This window comes from Giraffa tippelskirchi, chromosome 11, assembly GCF_054371585.1.
Source record: "Giraffa tippelskirchi isolate mGirTip1 chromosome 11, T2T-mGirTip1v1.2.pri, whole genome shotgun sequence".
Taxonomy (NCBI): Eukaryota; Metazoa; Chordata; class Mammalia; order Artiodactyla; family Giraffidae; genus Giraffa; species Giraffa tippelskirchi.
In genome coordinates this window covers 132,112,885-132,127,675 of record NC_137285.1, presented here as the reverse complement: position 1 = coordinate 132,127,675, position 14,791 = coordinate 132,112,885, and the positions used below count along the sequence as shown (strand labels likewise).

Genomic DNA, 14,791 nt, shown 5'->3' with positions numbered 1-14,791 from the left:
TCCCAGCTTTTAGCCTAACTCACTGATTTTACAAAAGAGGGAGGCAAAGCTCAGAGAGTTGAATTTACTGATTCATAAGATTGATGAAGTACCCAATGGAGTCCATTCTCTTCAGCATCTTCTGCCACTGTTAATGCCTATTCTACACCAGGTTTACAAGCTTGCAATATTTATCTTCCCTTTCCCATTACTCCCATATTATTTCCTTCTTTTTACCTTTACCACCACTTGGGGATTATCACCCCCATCTCTTCCCTGGTAGGCGCTGACATACATCTCTCGACATCTTATCTCTTCAGAACGCAAGGGTTGATTATTTAACAAAGAAAAGAAATGCATTGCTATCACACAATTGTTAGATTGAGACCCTATTATTATAGACACTATTTAATTACAACCTATTTGAATCAAGCTTTGTTCTTTTTTTTTTTTTTTTTTGCTTGGGTATTTATTTGGGGAAGTACGGCCCTTGGCAGATTGAGGGGAAGATATTTTTCAGACAGGGAAGTTTGATTAAACTGTCTAAACTTGACTGTCTTTCCACAGAAGGTTTCCCTCTTGCCTGGTCATCACTTCTGCTCCCTTTTACCCTTTCTGTCTCTTTCTCCATATCCTAATCATTAATGTTAGCTGTAATTTTTAAAATTTTTATTGGAGTAGAGTTGCTTTACAATGTTGTGCTAGTTTCTGCTGTACAGTAAAGAGAATCAGTTACACATATACATATATCCCCTCTATTTTAGACTTCTTTCCCATTTAGGTCAGCACAGAGTATTGAGTATAGTATATGTGCTGCCTAAGCGAGCACTGAGTGTTGAGTATAGTTCCCAGTGCTATACAGTATTCATTAGTATCATTAGTTATTCACTTGGAGAAGGAAATGGCAACCCACTCCAGTATTCTTGCTTGGAGAATCCCAGGGACGGCGGAGCCTGGTGGGCTGCCGTCTATGGGGTTGCCCAGAGCCGGACACGACTGAAGTGACTTAGCAGCAGCAGTTATTTACTAATGAATTAGTATTCATTAGTTATCTATGGTATACATAGTAGTGTGTGTATATATATATAGAGAGAGAGACAGATAGATAGGTATCAAGCTGTACTTTTTTGAAGATGAAGGTCAAGTTCTTCAAAGACGAAGAAGCCAAATCATGTAATAAAGGATGTCTGTAAAATCTCTATATGGACACTGAAATTCTCAAGGATAGTGACAGAATTTCTATATAAAAAGGAAAAGACAATCCAAGTGCCCCACAACCTAGTAGCTAAAAACCACAAATATTTATTATCTAGCTTATGTTCTGTGAGTTGACTGAGATGACTGGGACAGCCCGAAATGTCTGGCCTGAGTGGAATCAGCTGATCTTTGTAGTTGGCAGCCCTGCTGGGGATGGAAAGTCTAGAATGTCCTCATCCATTCATCTGGTGGTTGGATCTCAGCTGGTCTGCTTATTTCTGCTCCACATGGTCTCCATCTCCCATCAGCTCCCCTCAGTCTGTTCATAAGTAGAAGTGTTCTGATAGTGACACAAAGAAAGCTGCAAGACTTCTTAAGATCTCTGTTCAGCAGCAGCTTGATGTACTTTCTGGCTCATTCGATTGGCCAAAAAATTTACAAGGCCAGTTCAGGGTTAAAGGGCGGGGAAATGGACTCTTGAGGACAGTTTAGCAAGGCTTTATTACCTGTGGAGACTGAACAGGAGATAAGAAGTTGTCAAAAAAGAAGGGAAGAGCATGGTAAACACAGAGAGAATGGGCTCTCATGAGATTTGGAAGTTACAATGAGAAAGTTCCCTCTGTTTCCACGCTCCATAATTCTTGGGGTAACTCACAGAGTGGCCTCAACTTAAGACAGCTACAAAGGAGGTAAGATCCTCAAGGAAGAACAAGGTTTCCATTAATAGAGGAGGAAACTCAAACACTTAGATAAAGATCACTTTGTCAATTATCACTTTGTCTCCTAGAGACACTGGGAAGAGTTGAGGGAAGCAGAGGAAGGGAGTGATTATGTGGGGGTGTGGGTGGGCAGTAGATGGACAGAAGAGTTAGGTATTAGAATACGAAAGAGAAAATATTTGCAGTGGTATCTAAAGATGACTGCGGTAAGAGGAAAGGAAAAAAAAACTAACCTCAAGATTCTTAGACATTTGACCAAGGGGCAATTTTCAGACTGACATTGATATTGGCCCCATCTTTGGGGGACCTCTGCATGTGCTTAAACTAAGCTCCTGATATCACTCTGGGTCAGGTGGGTAGAATTTCCAGATCTAGCAAAGAAAATACAAAATATCCAATAAACACAATACTTTTTTATTATGTCTCATGCAACTCGGGCCACATTTTCACAAAACTTATTCTTATTTGTCTGACATTTGGATTTAACTGAGCACCCTGGATTTTACCTCTCAACCCTGGGGGGAGGCAAGAAAATGAAGCAGGTGCTGAGCAGGACTGATCACAGCCATCACCCCTAGCAGCTACTTAGAATAGAACCCGATCTAGAACCACCAAGTCCTGGGAATTCCAGCTGGGTGCCTTTAGCCATTTCCATTTACTAGAGGTTTTCTTTTGCTCCTCTCCATCTCCACGCCGACCTCAGCTCTCTCCCATCACTCCCAACTTTCTTCCTTCCCATTTCTCAGCCTTCAAATATCCAGGTGTCAGACCACAGCTCTCATCTCTTCTCCGCCGTTCTCTGACCCTGCCAGTCAACTTCATGCTCATTCTAAAATGAGCATTTCTTATTTTTTAATTTATTAAGAAGTGTTGAATTACAATGTTGTGTTAATTTCTGCTGTACAGCAAAGTGACTCAGTTATATGTGCATGTGTGTGTATGGACTTCCCAGGTGGCGCTAGTGGTAAAGAACTTGCCTGCCAATGCAGGACACATAAGAGATAGGGTTTAATCCTTGGGTCAGGAAGATCCCATGGAGGAGGGCATGGCAACCCACTCCAGTATTAGTGCCTGGAGAATCCTATGGACAGAGGAGCCTGGCAGGTTACACTCCATAGGGTCACAAAGAGTAAGGGATGACTGAATCGACTTAGCAGGCATGCATATATGTGTACTATATACATATATGTATTCTTTTTCATATTCTTTTCCATTATGATTTATCACAGGTAAAATGAGTATTCCTACTTTACGATCCTCGTTTGCTGATTTTTGTCTCCAGAAGAAGGGGAGAGGTAAAATTGCGATCTACTATAAATAGGAAGGGAGGGGTACTCCTTCAATCACACCCTCAATCCCCAACCTTGATGCCAGTGCTGAAAGAACATGTCCCTAATTTTGCAAAACAGGAATGAAGGTGACACCCATTAAGAAACATCAAATAAAATATTTAAATGTATTTAGATTTCATATCCTCAGGTTGAGGAAAGCTATAATATAACTGATTATGGAAACCCTCAGGGTTTGTAGGAAAGGCTGCTTCTTTTAGTGAGCACTGAATAAATAGCAAAATGAAGTACTTAAAATTGGTTTACAATACACCTCAGCACAGAGCCAATAAATTAATAAAATCTGATAAGTTTTCAGATCCCTTGAGGGGTAAAATGCGGCTTGCAACACAGAGAATTTGCAGCAACATCACAGAACAGTGAAAGTTAATTTTTTCACTTCCTATGTGGCAAGGCCCAGCTAATTTTTCACTGCCAACTCTTTTAAAAAAATATATAGTTCTTAGTGTGTAATGGTTAATCGTGATTTTCACGTCATTCTTTTTTTTCCAATTGCTTTTAAGGAATTCCAACTTACAAATGAGGTGAACAGCAGCTGAATTTTATCTTTTTTACTCAAGCATTTTCAGTGAAATTAGTAATCAGTGGGGTATACTTATTCTGGTGTTGGGCAGGGAATTGCATACCCAGCTTCTATTACTGTTCATAAATTACTGCCCCCATATGCACCATCCTGAAAATGTATCTCAATGAGCTTTGTTTGGGCTGTGTGCTCCTGCCATCAATGGTGGTAGGAATCTCACCAGAAATCTGGAAAAGACCAATTAAAAGGTAAATCCGCTCTTCTCAATCCAATAACGCTGACCAAAGCAAATGAACACAAGGAGATAAATGTGAATTATTTTCTATGTTTTGCATAATCATTGTTAATTTTAAAATACATTTCAATATTGAACACAACATAATGTCCCCTGAAAAGTTCTGTTTAACCTTTTTAAAGACGCATTATGCAGACAGCCTACCTACATAATTCTAAAGATCTCAGATATTTTTCTAATGGTTGGTACTTAAATGGTCACAAAATTAAGTAAAAGCATAAAAACTCCCATCTTTAGGGATAAAACAAATAAAACACTTTGACACAGATAACAGCCATCAGATAATGCCACAGTAGGACATTTTGTGTTCAGCTGCTCTTTGCGACACCATGGACTGTAGCCGCCAGGCTCCTCTGTCCATGGAATTTTCCAGGCAAAAATCCTGGGGTGGGTTGCCACTTCCTTCGTTCAGTTCAGTCACTCAGTCGTGTCCAACTCTTTGCGACCCCATGAACTGCAACATGCCAAGCTTCCCTGTCAATCACCAACTCCCGGAGCTTGCTCAAACTAATGTCCATCAAGTTGGTGATGCCATCCAACCATCTCATCCTCTGTCGTCCCCTTCTTCTCCTGCTTTCAATCTTTCCCAGCATCGGGGTCTTTTCAAATGAGTCAGTTCTTTGCATCAGGTGGCCAAAATATTGGAGTTTCAGCTTCAACATCAGTTCTTCCGATGAATATTCAGGACTGATTTCCTTTAGGATGGACTGGTTGGATCTCCTTGCAGTCCAAGGGACTCAAAAGTCTTCTCCAACACCACAATTCAAAACCATAAACTCTTTGATGCTCAGCTGTCTTTATAGTCCAACTCTCACATCCATACGTGACTACTGGAAAAACTATATCTTTGACCAGACTGACCTTTGTTTAATAGTTAACTCCCTTGTCTGATTAAATAACATTACTATATACTTATTGAAGATTTCTAGAATCTCAACGTGGGAGTGGTCCCATCTCACAGAGACTCATATGAGCATCTTACAAAGCCTGTGTAATAAAAGAGTCTTCAATTTATTGGCTTGTGGGTACCTCAGTTGGAGTAGGACACCATTGCTGTCCTTAAGCAGTTCCCAGGCAAGTGAGGGAGCTTGAAAGATGCATCCAGAGCAAAAGGATAAAGATGCCTGACATATAGAGGAGTCCAGTAAGCCAAGCACAGGTGATCCAGTTTGTTTTTCTTTTTTTCCTTTTTCCTCTCTTTTAGGCACACTGATCTTAATCACCAGGGGGAACATATTTCAAATGTTTTTCCTTTTGCTTTATCTACAAAATTTTCTTTCCTGCACAGATAGAGATTTCTTTCATAAGAGGTGTCTTCAGTAAAATAGCTACCACTTCAATACAAAATAAAATAATCTCACTATACAATAATAAACAAAGGTTTCTCAAATTACAGAAAAAAAATGTACGGACTTCCCTGGTGGTCCAATAGTTAAAACTTCCAATGCAGAGGGTATGGGTTTGACCCCTGGTCGGGGAACTAAGAGCCCACCTGCCTTGTGGCCAAAAAACAAAACATGAAACAGAAGCAGTATTGTAACAAATTCAATAAAGACTTTAAAAATAAAAATAAATTTAAAAAATTTTAAGAAACACTCTAGTTCAAAAATGAAAGAGTTGTCACTCAGAGGAAAAGTGAGATGGTTCTGTAATAGCAGTGAACCTGATGATCTAAAATATTCTGACAGATACTTGAGCAGTTTGCTTCTCTCTTCATATCTATTTTATCTTTATTAGGGAAGTTGATGAAGCCTTTGATGCTCCAAAGATATAATATGGGATGAATTAAGCATCATTTCCACAGTCATGTGTGCAGATGTGGACTAAAGATATTTTTTTAACTCAGCCAACCAGTGTCCAAAGCTGTTTTCCTTATTATTAACATCTTCTCTCACCAATTTCTTTCCCAGCCTGATACCTCATCCTGATTAATGGACTAGTAGCAGGGACTACTTTTTTAAATGATGTTTTGCTTAAAGCATCTGTTTATGTTTCAGCAAAACAAATAAAGTCTAGGCGTATTAAGGAATATGGTGTTTTAGAAACAAAGAAAACAACCAAGATTAGAGAAAAGTTAACTGTTCCCTCGGGAGAAACCCTGGTGGTTAAACTGTTTCATCAGCAACAATACAGAAATTGTTTTAATGGTGTTTTCAGCATCTTATCCTGGAAAAAATAATAATACCCAGGCTCACAAAACACAAAGGTTGAAATCAAGGCTATCTATCTGGAAGACTGACATTTATTGAGAGCAACATATTTTATAAAGTCTCTTAAAGCCAGTAGCGTGAGCATATAGACACTAATGATGTATCTTTATCCTTTGAAATATTTTTCATGCTAAACTGGTTACTATCACTGAGAACAATTAACATGATTCAGGAACTGGAGAGGGGTTTACTTTTTAGGGCTGGTTTCTTCGGACAAAAACCACACGGCAAAGCTTATTTAATAAAAATTGAAGAGAAATCACACAGGGAACAAAACCAAAGTCTTCTATCTATACAGAAACAGAAGGGCACCTATGGAGTTTATCTTTGCATTCTCTTCCCAATTAAAAATACAACATTCCTTTCTTTATGTTTTTATGTCCCAGGCTCAGTTGAAACAATTTACCTCTCCTAAATATTCTTTTGAAGGTTAGGGAGAGGCCTTTTCCTCATGTAGTGAAAACTGCAGCAGCTTTTCCCTGTTCTTTAAACACATTAAATGCACACTGCTGTCCATAGACTATCTGGGAGAAACTTCCAGGTTTGTCACAGCAACAAACTCCATCATGAGCATGGGAGGGTATAAACAGGCAGGGCAAGATCCAGCTCAGGCAGAATATCCACGTTAGAGGCTTTACATTTTTCTCTCCCTTGGTCCCAAATACAGCCCAGTGTCCTTTCATGAAAGGCTTTGGTTTGCCTTGGTAAAGGCCGTTTCTTACAGCCCGTGTTGGGGGCAGAAGTTCTTTAGTACAACTTGTCATTATTTATGTACCAGAAAGGAAAACCTTGTCTATTAAATTAATTAGAATGTGACCTGAAAAGGAATATTTTTGATCAGTGAAAACAGAAGTCTTCGGGTAAAGGGGGAAAAAAAGGCAGAAAGGTTCAAAATACAGAACTGCATTGTTTGCAGAAAGCCTGCTGCTTCCTTTATGCCTAGCTGAACCATGCCAGGAGCCCTCTTGAATTTCTACAAGAATACAGTTTCAGATCATCTGCATTCAGGGCCAGAGTCATGGCCCTGGAACCGATAATTGCCTCTGACAGGATTTAATTACCTTCTCTAGGACCTTTTCTCTGTTTGATTGGAGACCACCCCCTGCCTCCGATCAAATCAGACAGTAATAACACGCTGAAGCGCAGCAGCCAATCACGAGTCAAGTCTGAACAGTGACCTTGCTGAGTCGAAGCTGATTGGTGGTGTCAGCCTTGTCAACGGTGTCAGGGAGCCGTCAGACAAGAAAGAGCGAGGGGGGAGCGGAGGAGAGCCAGGGGAGATAAGAGAACAGCATTAATGCTAATGGAGGCTGTCAGCATTCAAGGCTCCAGGCCGCCTCACCAGCGGCCTTGCACAAAAACAAAAATATTAGAGAACTCATACAAGTCTAAAATATTCAGAAGGGGAACATTTGCGCTTCTCCAGTTTGGGGAATCTATTCAAGGTGTAATTCACAGGCAGTTCAGATCCAGATACATGTGCATGATATGAGAGAATAATTTTCATGAGAAGAAAAAGGCCCATAAAACTTAGATAAATTGGGGGTTGGTGGGGGGGGGATAAACTACTGCTCCGTGACTTTGTGTTGTCTTTTTTTTTTTTTTTTAAACCAGAGCCCTGAGAATGCTGGTACTTAAAGATGCACCACGAAACTCTGCTTTTAGTATTAACTTGACTTAGCAGTCACTGTATTATTTATGACCACTTTAGTGTGGGATTTAAGCCCACCTATAATGTTAACAAAGAATAATACATTCATTAAATGGCCAATCTTTATGTACATAGAGTTTTAAGATAATTTATAGTAATGGCATAATTCTGGTCATCTGCAAAAAATAGTTTAACTAAGCTATAAAATTTGGTTAACCTCTCCTCTATCAAAAAAAAAGTTCTTTTCTACAGAAAAACAACACCAAGGCATCAGTGAGTTATGCAGAAAGTCTGTTACAAAATAGTAATAAATCAAGATTTGGAAGAGAAGTAGAATGCATTATTAAGACTGTACTAATTTGGAGTTTAATTTATTCATTACATTTGTCTATAAATAATCTTCCCCATAGCATTTGTTTTGTTTCTGACTCACCCACCTCTTTACAAATGTAGCAACTAGTATGAAAAAATACATTTACAGAGGTGCATTGAAGTAGAATGTTTATAGCGATTAAACAGTATTTTTATAAGACTTTCAATCATTTACAAAACTTGGTCTAATTTAACTTCTCTGGCAAAGAAAGGAACACTTTATTACATGATTCCTGGACTTTACCAAAAGGAATATTGTTTTTAAAAACAATACCAGCTGATTCAAGATAAGACAAGCTTCTGCCACATGTATACAAATAAACATTTCTTCAAGTGACTTCCAGCTTCACCAAGGAATTTTACCTAAACAGAATTGCACCAGTGGATTCATTGTTTTGGACTCCTATTCAACTCTTTACATACTTCTCCCTACAAAAGATGTTTTTTAAATAAAGAATGGAATCTTTTCCTATATGTCTACAATTCTTTGTCTTTAATAATCATGGGATTTAAAAACAGTTAACATATAAATAAATCATATTTTTCCATACCAGATCAAAATTTATAATGGCTAATGTTAGGATGATCATAGTTACAGCAACTTTTTAAAAGCTATCTGCAACAACCTACAGGGATGCAAAGTTACTTCAAAAAGATTGTATCTTTTCAGAGACTCATGGTTAAAATAACTCATTTAAGGGGAAAATGTATAGTGCACAGAAAATCAGAGGCTTAGAGTCTTGTTCCAGCTTTGCTATTGACAAGCTGTCCAATTTGAGCCAAGTCACTTTGTCCTCATGTGTTTTGGTTTCCTCAACTATAAAAGGCAGTTAACAGGAGGTTACTTAAGAATTAAAAGTATGTAGAGTACGCCTGTAATTAGGATGTAGACAAGATAACAGTCTTTTTGCTTCCTGGAAACACTCTTCAAGGTTGGTTTCTCTGCCTCTACTCCCTCCAGTTCCGTTCTGTCACATGCATTCACCACCACCCAACACAACACACACTGACAAATATTTTGATAAATATGGGGAGATATGTAATATTTCGTCACTAACAGTGTCAGGACCAGAGCCCAAATTTGCTAAATCTTATCCTTAGGTTCTTTCTGACTCCACTTTTTTTCCAGTTGGAACTAATACATTTTTTTGTACTCAGATAAGTGCTGATCTTTTCCTGTACTGGGTTTACGTATAGTCCTTAGTAAATTCCATATGCATTGTGAATTTTCTTGGATAAGGGAGCAGATGCTTAACAAGTGCTTTTAAAAGAGACTGTGCAGAAGTAAACAGGTCTAGTCGTGTGATCATTATCAACTTGAATTTTTGGCCACTTAGGATTTTATCCCTACCTAGCATGTATGGAACTTTGAAAATAAGGACAAATGTTATTTAGCTATTTTTCAAGTGTTAAAGAGAGTATAACAAATGAATGTGTGTATATTCCAGACCTAACAAGGAAACATAAGAAGGTTTATTATGTCTCAAAGTGAATAGTCAATAACATTTTATTTCGGTGGAAGATACTACACTTTTCAAAGACAATCTACCCCCAGTTGTGAAGGGAAGGGCAAATTTTCATTCTGTCCTCCTACTATCACATGTTCAGCCAGTTCAGATCAGAGCAACAGCAACAGAAAGAAAGGAAAGGAAAGAAGCCAATAGGATGCCTTATTCATTTCTTTAGCAAGGCTATTCTCACCCTGGAAAGGTGAATAATTAATACCCATCTGACTCCACCTAATTAAATCTACATTTGCTTTTTCTGTTCATTTGAAAATGCTTTCCTTTAGAGAAAATACCTTTTGCTTATCTTCACAGTTTATATTTCTTAAATGGACACTTTTGGAATTAACGAGATTCTATCTTGGTTTTGAAAAGCCTTTCCCTTTTTTCGTTTTAATCATTAAGAATCAATGACAAAGCTTACTATTTTTCAAAATGGGAGACAGGATATTAACCAATTGCTAGATTTAGATTCTTATAAAACAGATAGTCAAGCCAGCTGTAATTCTAGATTATGTCCTTTTTTTATTCCAAAGAGATGAAATAAAAGTCTTTTGCTCCTTTAAAAACTGAACACACAACAACAAATAGAAATTAAAGAGAAACCATATACCAAATCCTGAATTAAATCTCAGTTGCTGTTTCAGAATGATCTTTGCATAATCTGAATTACACAAAAGAGTGACTCTAATTGCAAATTCAATCACTCCTTGACTGAGGCTCAGAAATCAATTCTCAGTAAAATATGACACTCAATCATTCAAAGCAACAGAATAGTCAATATTTCACCATCAACAGTCTAGTTAGGACCTATTTCAATACAATACAAATTCAATTTTTTACTGTGCCTAGCAAACCTCTTCTATTCCTCATAACCTTGTCTAACACTCCGAATAATCAAAATCATGATGGAAGTTAAATAAAATCCTGAGATTTTCAAGACTTGTCGAGAGAATTTCACTCAAAGAATTCTGATCCAGACTTCTGATCTTTTCCTTAATTAGTACTGATTGTCAACTTTACTTGCGTCCTCCTCACTTGGCAATTTAAATTTAAACAGGGATCATCCCAGTGAGGCAGACAGCACTGTGGATTGAGGAGCAAGGGACAAGGAGGGTGAAGAAGATTCAGGTTCGAGTAGCTGGTCTAGAATCAAATCTGAGACTGTATGGTCCTGGAGTTTACTGCATTTCAGCAAGTGAATGGAAATTGCAGTACAGTTTCCAATAGACCTCACTTTGGCATCATTTTCTCTAACTCTGAAAGACAAAGATGGAAGAAAGAACTCAGATATAGAATTAGAAACCAAATCTAGATAGAAAATAGGTAAACAGAGAGTTTTCAGTCAGTAAGTGTTTCCAAGACTAAAATTCCCTAGTTTTGACTGATTTTTACCATTTACTTGGTGACCTTATCAATTTATCTGATGCCCAAAATTCTATTTCTCTATCTCAACCCTGGACTCCCAGATACTAAGGCAGGATTTTCATTTTGCAGCTTGAAGTTTTACTAAATAAAATACTCAAGGCCTAAATTGTTTTGTCACACTATTGTTCTCACTATTAAAACAATATTGGGGTTTGTCTGTATGTTTGGGAAAAGGATGTTTCTAAAAAGGATACATCTGATCAAACGCACTGTTTATTTACTTTAGCATCCACATTTTAAAAAATCTGCACACAAAAGGCTTAGAAATGCATCCAAAATGAGAAACTCCAGTCAACTGATTACTCAGCTGGCAAAATGGAAATTTCAAGTTGCATAGACAGCTAATTGTGGCCTGCCTCTGGAATGACAGGTCTATAATTTTTAGTTTTGTGTGCATTGAAAGCCAGTCACCTTGACACTCAGTGCTCCATTATCCGTCGACCACCAACCATATGATGATATTCAAGGAGTGATGGGCACTATCTATTATGGATGGTGAAACACATGAAGTTTTATTTGGATGAAGCTGTCCTGAGAAAAAAAGAAATCCAGGTGTCTACTCCTCCCCGTGAGCAACAAAGACACTGAAACACCTTTAATTCCAGAGGAGCAACGTCTTTGTTCTTGTATAATAACAACCATCAGTTTTTCTTGGGATTCATTACTAACTTCCTGAAAGTGCTTTAATGTGTCACGATCCTAGCCTTTTAAAAACAAATTTTGCGTTTTAACGTCAAGAGCTCTTCCCATTAAATTATATTATCTTAGAAGATCATGGAACCTGGTTAAAAGCCTGCATCCCAGAGAAAGTGTAAAATGTTTGTTCTTTGCCCTTTTCTTCCCTCCAAGTTATCATTTCAGTTGTTCCAAGGCTTCACAGGTAGAGGAAATATTGTTGAACTAGGAGCCAGAAGATGAAATTGTAATCCTAGTTATGAATGAATTTTGGCTGTTGACCTTGCAGAAATCTATCACCACTTTGAGCCTCAAATTAGTAATCTTTAAAATAAAGAGGTTGAACCAAATGTTATCTATAGTTTCTTCTATCTGTGCAAGTCTCTGTTTCTATATTAATATTAAGGTCTATATTATTAAAGTCTGATCCATATAATATTGAAATAATATAACACTCTCCTAGCTACAAATAGCAGTGACCTTCATTTGTCATACAGAGCCATGACGGTGTGTTCAGCTTCAAATAACAATACCTACTAACTGGGGCATCAACAGAAAAGTCAGCTAATTGTCTTCCCTAAAGGAAATTTGGAGGCATATTGTTCAAGGTTCTGTGCAGTGGCTCAACATTGCTATTAAGAGCCTAGGCTCTCTCTGTCCTTGGTATGGGATTTTTATCCTTTGATGTCATTTTGTTGTTGCTGTTTAGTCACTCAGTCGTGTCCAACTCTTTTGAGACCCCATGGACTGTAGCCCTCAAGACTCTTCTGTCCATGAAATTTCCCAGGAAATAATATTGGAGTGGGTTGCTATTTCCTTCTCCAGGGGATCTTTCTGACCCAGGGATCGAATTCACATCTCCTGTATTGCAGGTAGAGTTTTACCACTGAGCCATCTGGGAAGCCCTTGATGTCATTTACCAGTTATAACATGGCTGAAGCAGCTCTAAGCATCCAAGTTTCAACAAAGATGAACCAGGAAGACATTATGCTAAGGGATCAAAGTCAAGAAGAGAAAGAAAAGTGCTGTATGATCTCACTAATAAGTAGAATCTAAAAAAGTCACACTTGCCTTCCAATACAGGGGATGCAGTTTCAATCCCTGGTTGGCAACTAAGATCCCACATGCAGAAGAGTGCAGCCAAAAGTTTCTTAAAAAATTAAAATAAATAAGTAAATAAATCACATTCAAAGAACCATAGAGTAGAAAGATGGTTGCCAGCGACTGGAGGGTAAGGGAAATGGAGAGCCTATTGGTCAAAGGGCACAAATTTTCTGTTATTGTTGGTTAAGTTCTGGTGATTACAGTGAATAATACTGTAGTACGTACTTGAAATAGGCTAAGAGAGTAGATCTTAAGTGTTCTCAACACACACACACATACTCACCAAAAAGTATTAACTTGATTGTGATAATCATCACAACCTTGAAAATATCACATTGTACAGTCTACACACACACAATTTTTATTTGTTAACCGTACCTCAATAAGGCTAGAAAATATTTAGTTAAAAAAGTTTAGTAAAAAACCATGGCTACAAAAAAAAATGTCCCCCACAAATTCTTAGCAAGGAAGGGAGAAACTGAAGAGAGGGCTCATCAATGATCAGAAAGCAAAAACTTACCCAAAGGCCTGGTCTGTGGACTAATACATACCATATCCTCCTCTTAGCCCTTAGAACCAGTGGGTGTTACTTTATACAACAAAAGGACTTTGCAGATATGACTAAGAATCTTGAGTGGGAGATGATTCTGGAGTAACTAGGGGATCTCTGTGTGCAATCATTCTCAGGGTCCTTCTGAGAGGGAGGAAGAAAGCTTGACACAGAAGAGAAATAGGTCATAGAATGGCCGATGGGAAGTTCGAGTGATACGAAGGAGACACAAGCCAAGAATGCAAATGACCTCCAGAAGCTAGAAAAGGCAAGGAAACAGATTGTCTCCTAGAGTTGCCAGAAAGAACAGCCTTGCTAACATCTCAACTTTAGCCCAGTAAGACTGACTTTGGACTTTTGGCTTCCGGAACTTTAAGAGGATACATTTGTGGGCTAAGGCACTGAATTTGTGGTAGTTTCTACCAGCAGCACCCTGGAGATGGGAATGGCAACCCACTCCAATATTCTTGCCTGGAGAATCCCATGGACAGAGAAGAGCCTGGTGGGCTACAATCCACGGGGTCGCAGAGTCGGACACGAATGAACGACTTTCACTCACTAACAGCAGCGACAGGAAATTCATGCAAGCCCTGAGCATCTGATTGGGCAGATATAGGCCATTCCTTGACACAAGAGAAGCTAGGAGAATAAGTAGCCAGCAAACAGGAAGAAAACAGACATGATCATATTAGACTTGTTTTGATTCACATCCTGAGCTTGGGTATGCTGCGAGCCACAAACAAACTGGAGTTCTGTTATCATGTCAGTAGGGTTTGCCATATCAAGGTTCAAAAAAATATATGAATTTTGAGATTATTTTTCCATTTTGAGATTATTTTTCCATTTTGAGATTATTCTGATATTCAATCACAATATTTAGTAAGTGCCTAGCCACTCAGTTTAAAACTTCAGTGACTTGCAAAGTTCTCCTTTGTCTCACCCCTGCTTATCTTCCCGTCCTATCTCCCATCATTCTCTAGGGATCTAGCCTTACTGGTTTTTCAGCTTTTGTTACAAATTAGGCTTTCTTCCTCAAAGTCACCCCAGCAGGCATTCAGTTTGCTTTCCATGAAAATCTCCCTAATTCAACTCAACTCCTATATTTTTACTTAGCTAAATTCCACTGACTTTTCAACTCTCAACTTACACAGTAATTCAACATCATCCCCCCATCATCTGTTACTAAGTTCAGTTCAGTTCACTTCAGTCGCTCAGTCATGTCCGACTCTTTGCG

The 14,791-nt window shown here is 38.4% G+C and overlaps 1 protein-coding gene across 4 annotated transcripts in view; it reads right to left on the bottom strand.

Moving 5' to 3' along the window:
- LOC145525176 (uncharacterized) overlaps positions 1–13,626 on the bottom strand; it is a 47,567-nt gene extending 33,941 nt beyond the window's left edge. Inside the window, exons 1-2 of one of the 4 annotated variants that reach the window (XR_014068076.1) lie at positions 13,559–13,626; positions 12,975–13,053 (exon numbers count right to left, since the gene is read on the bottom strand). The gene's annotated coding sequence lies outside the window, so the exon portion shown is untranslated. Of the gene's footprint in view, positions 1–12,593; positions 13,054–13,385 lie in introns of those variants that run through there. The other 3 variants (XR_014068077.1, XM_081538016.1, XR_014068078.1) reach the window with 3 other exon arrangements.
- Positions 13,627–14,791: the final 1,165 nt, after the last annotated feature.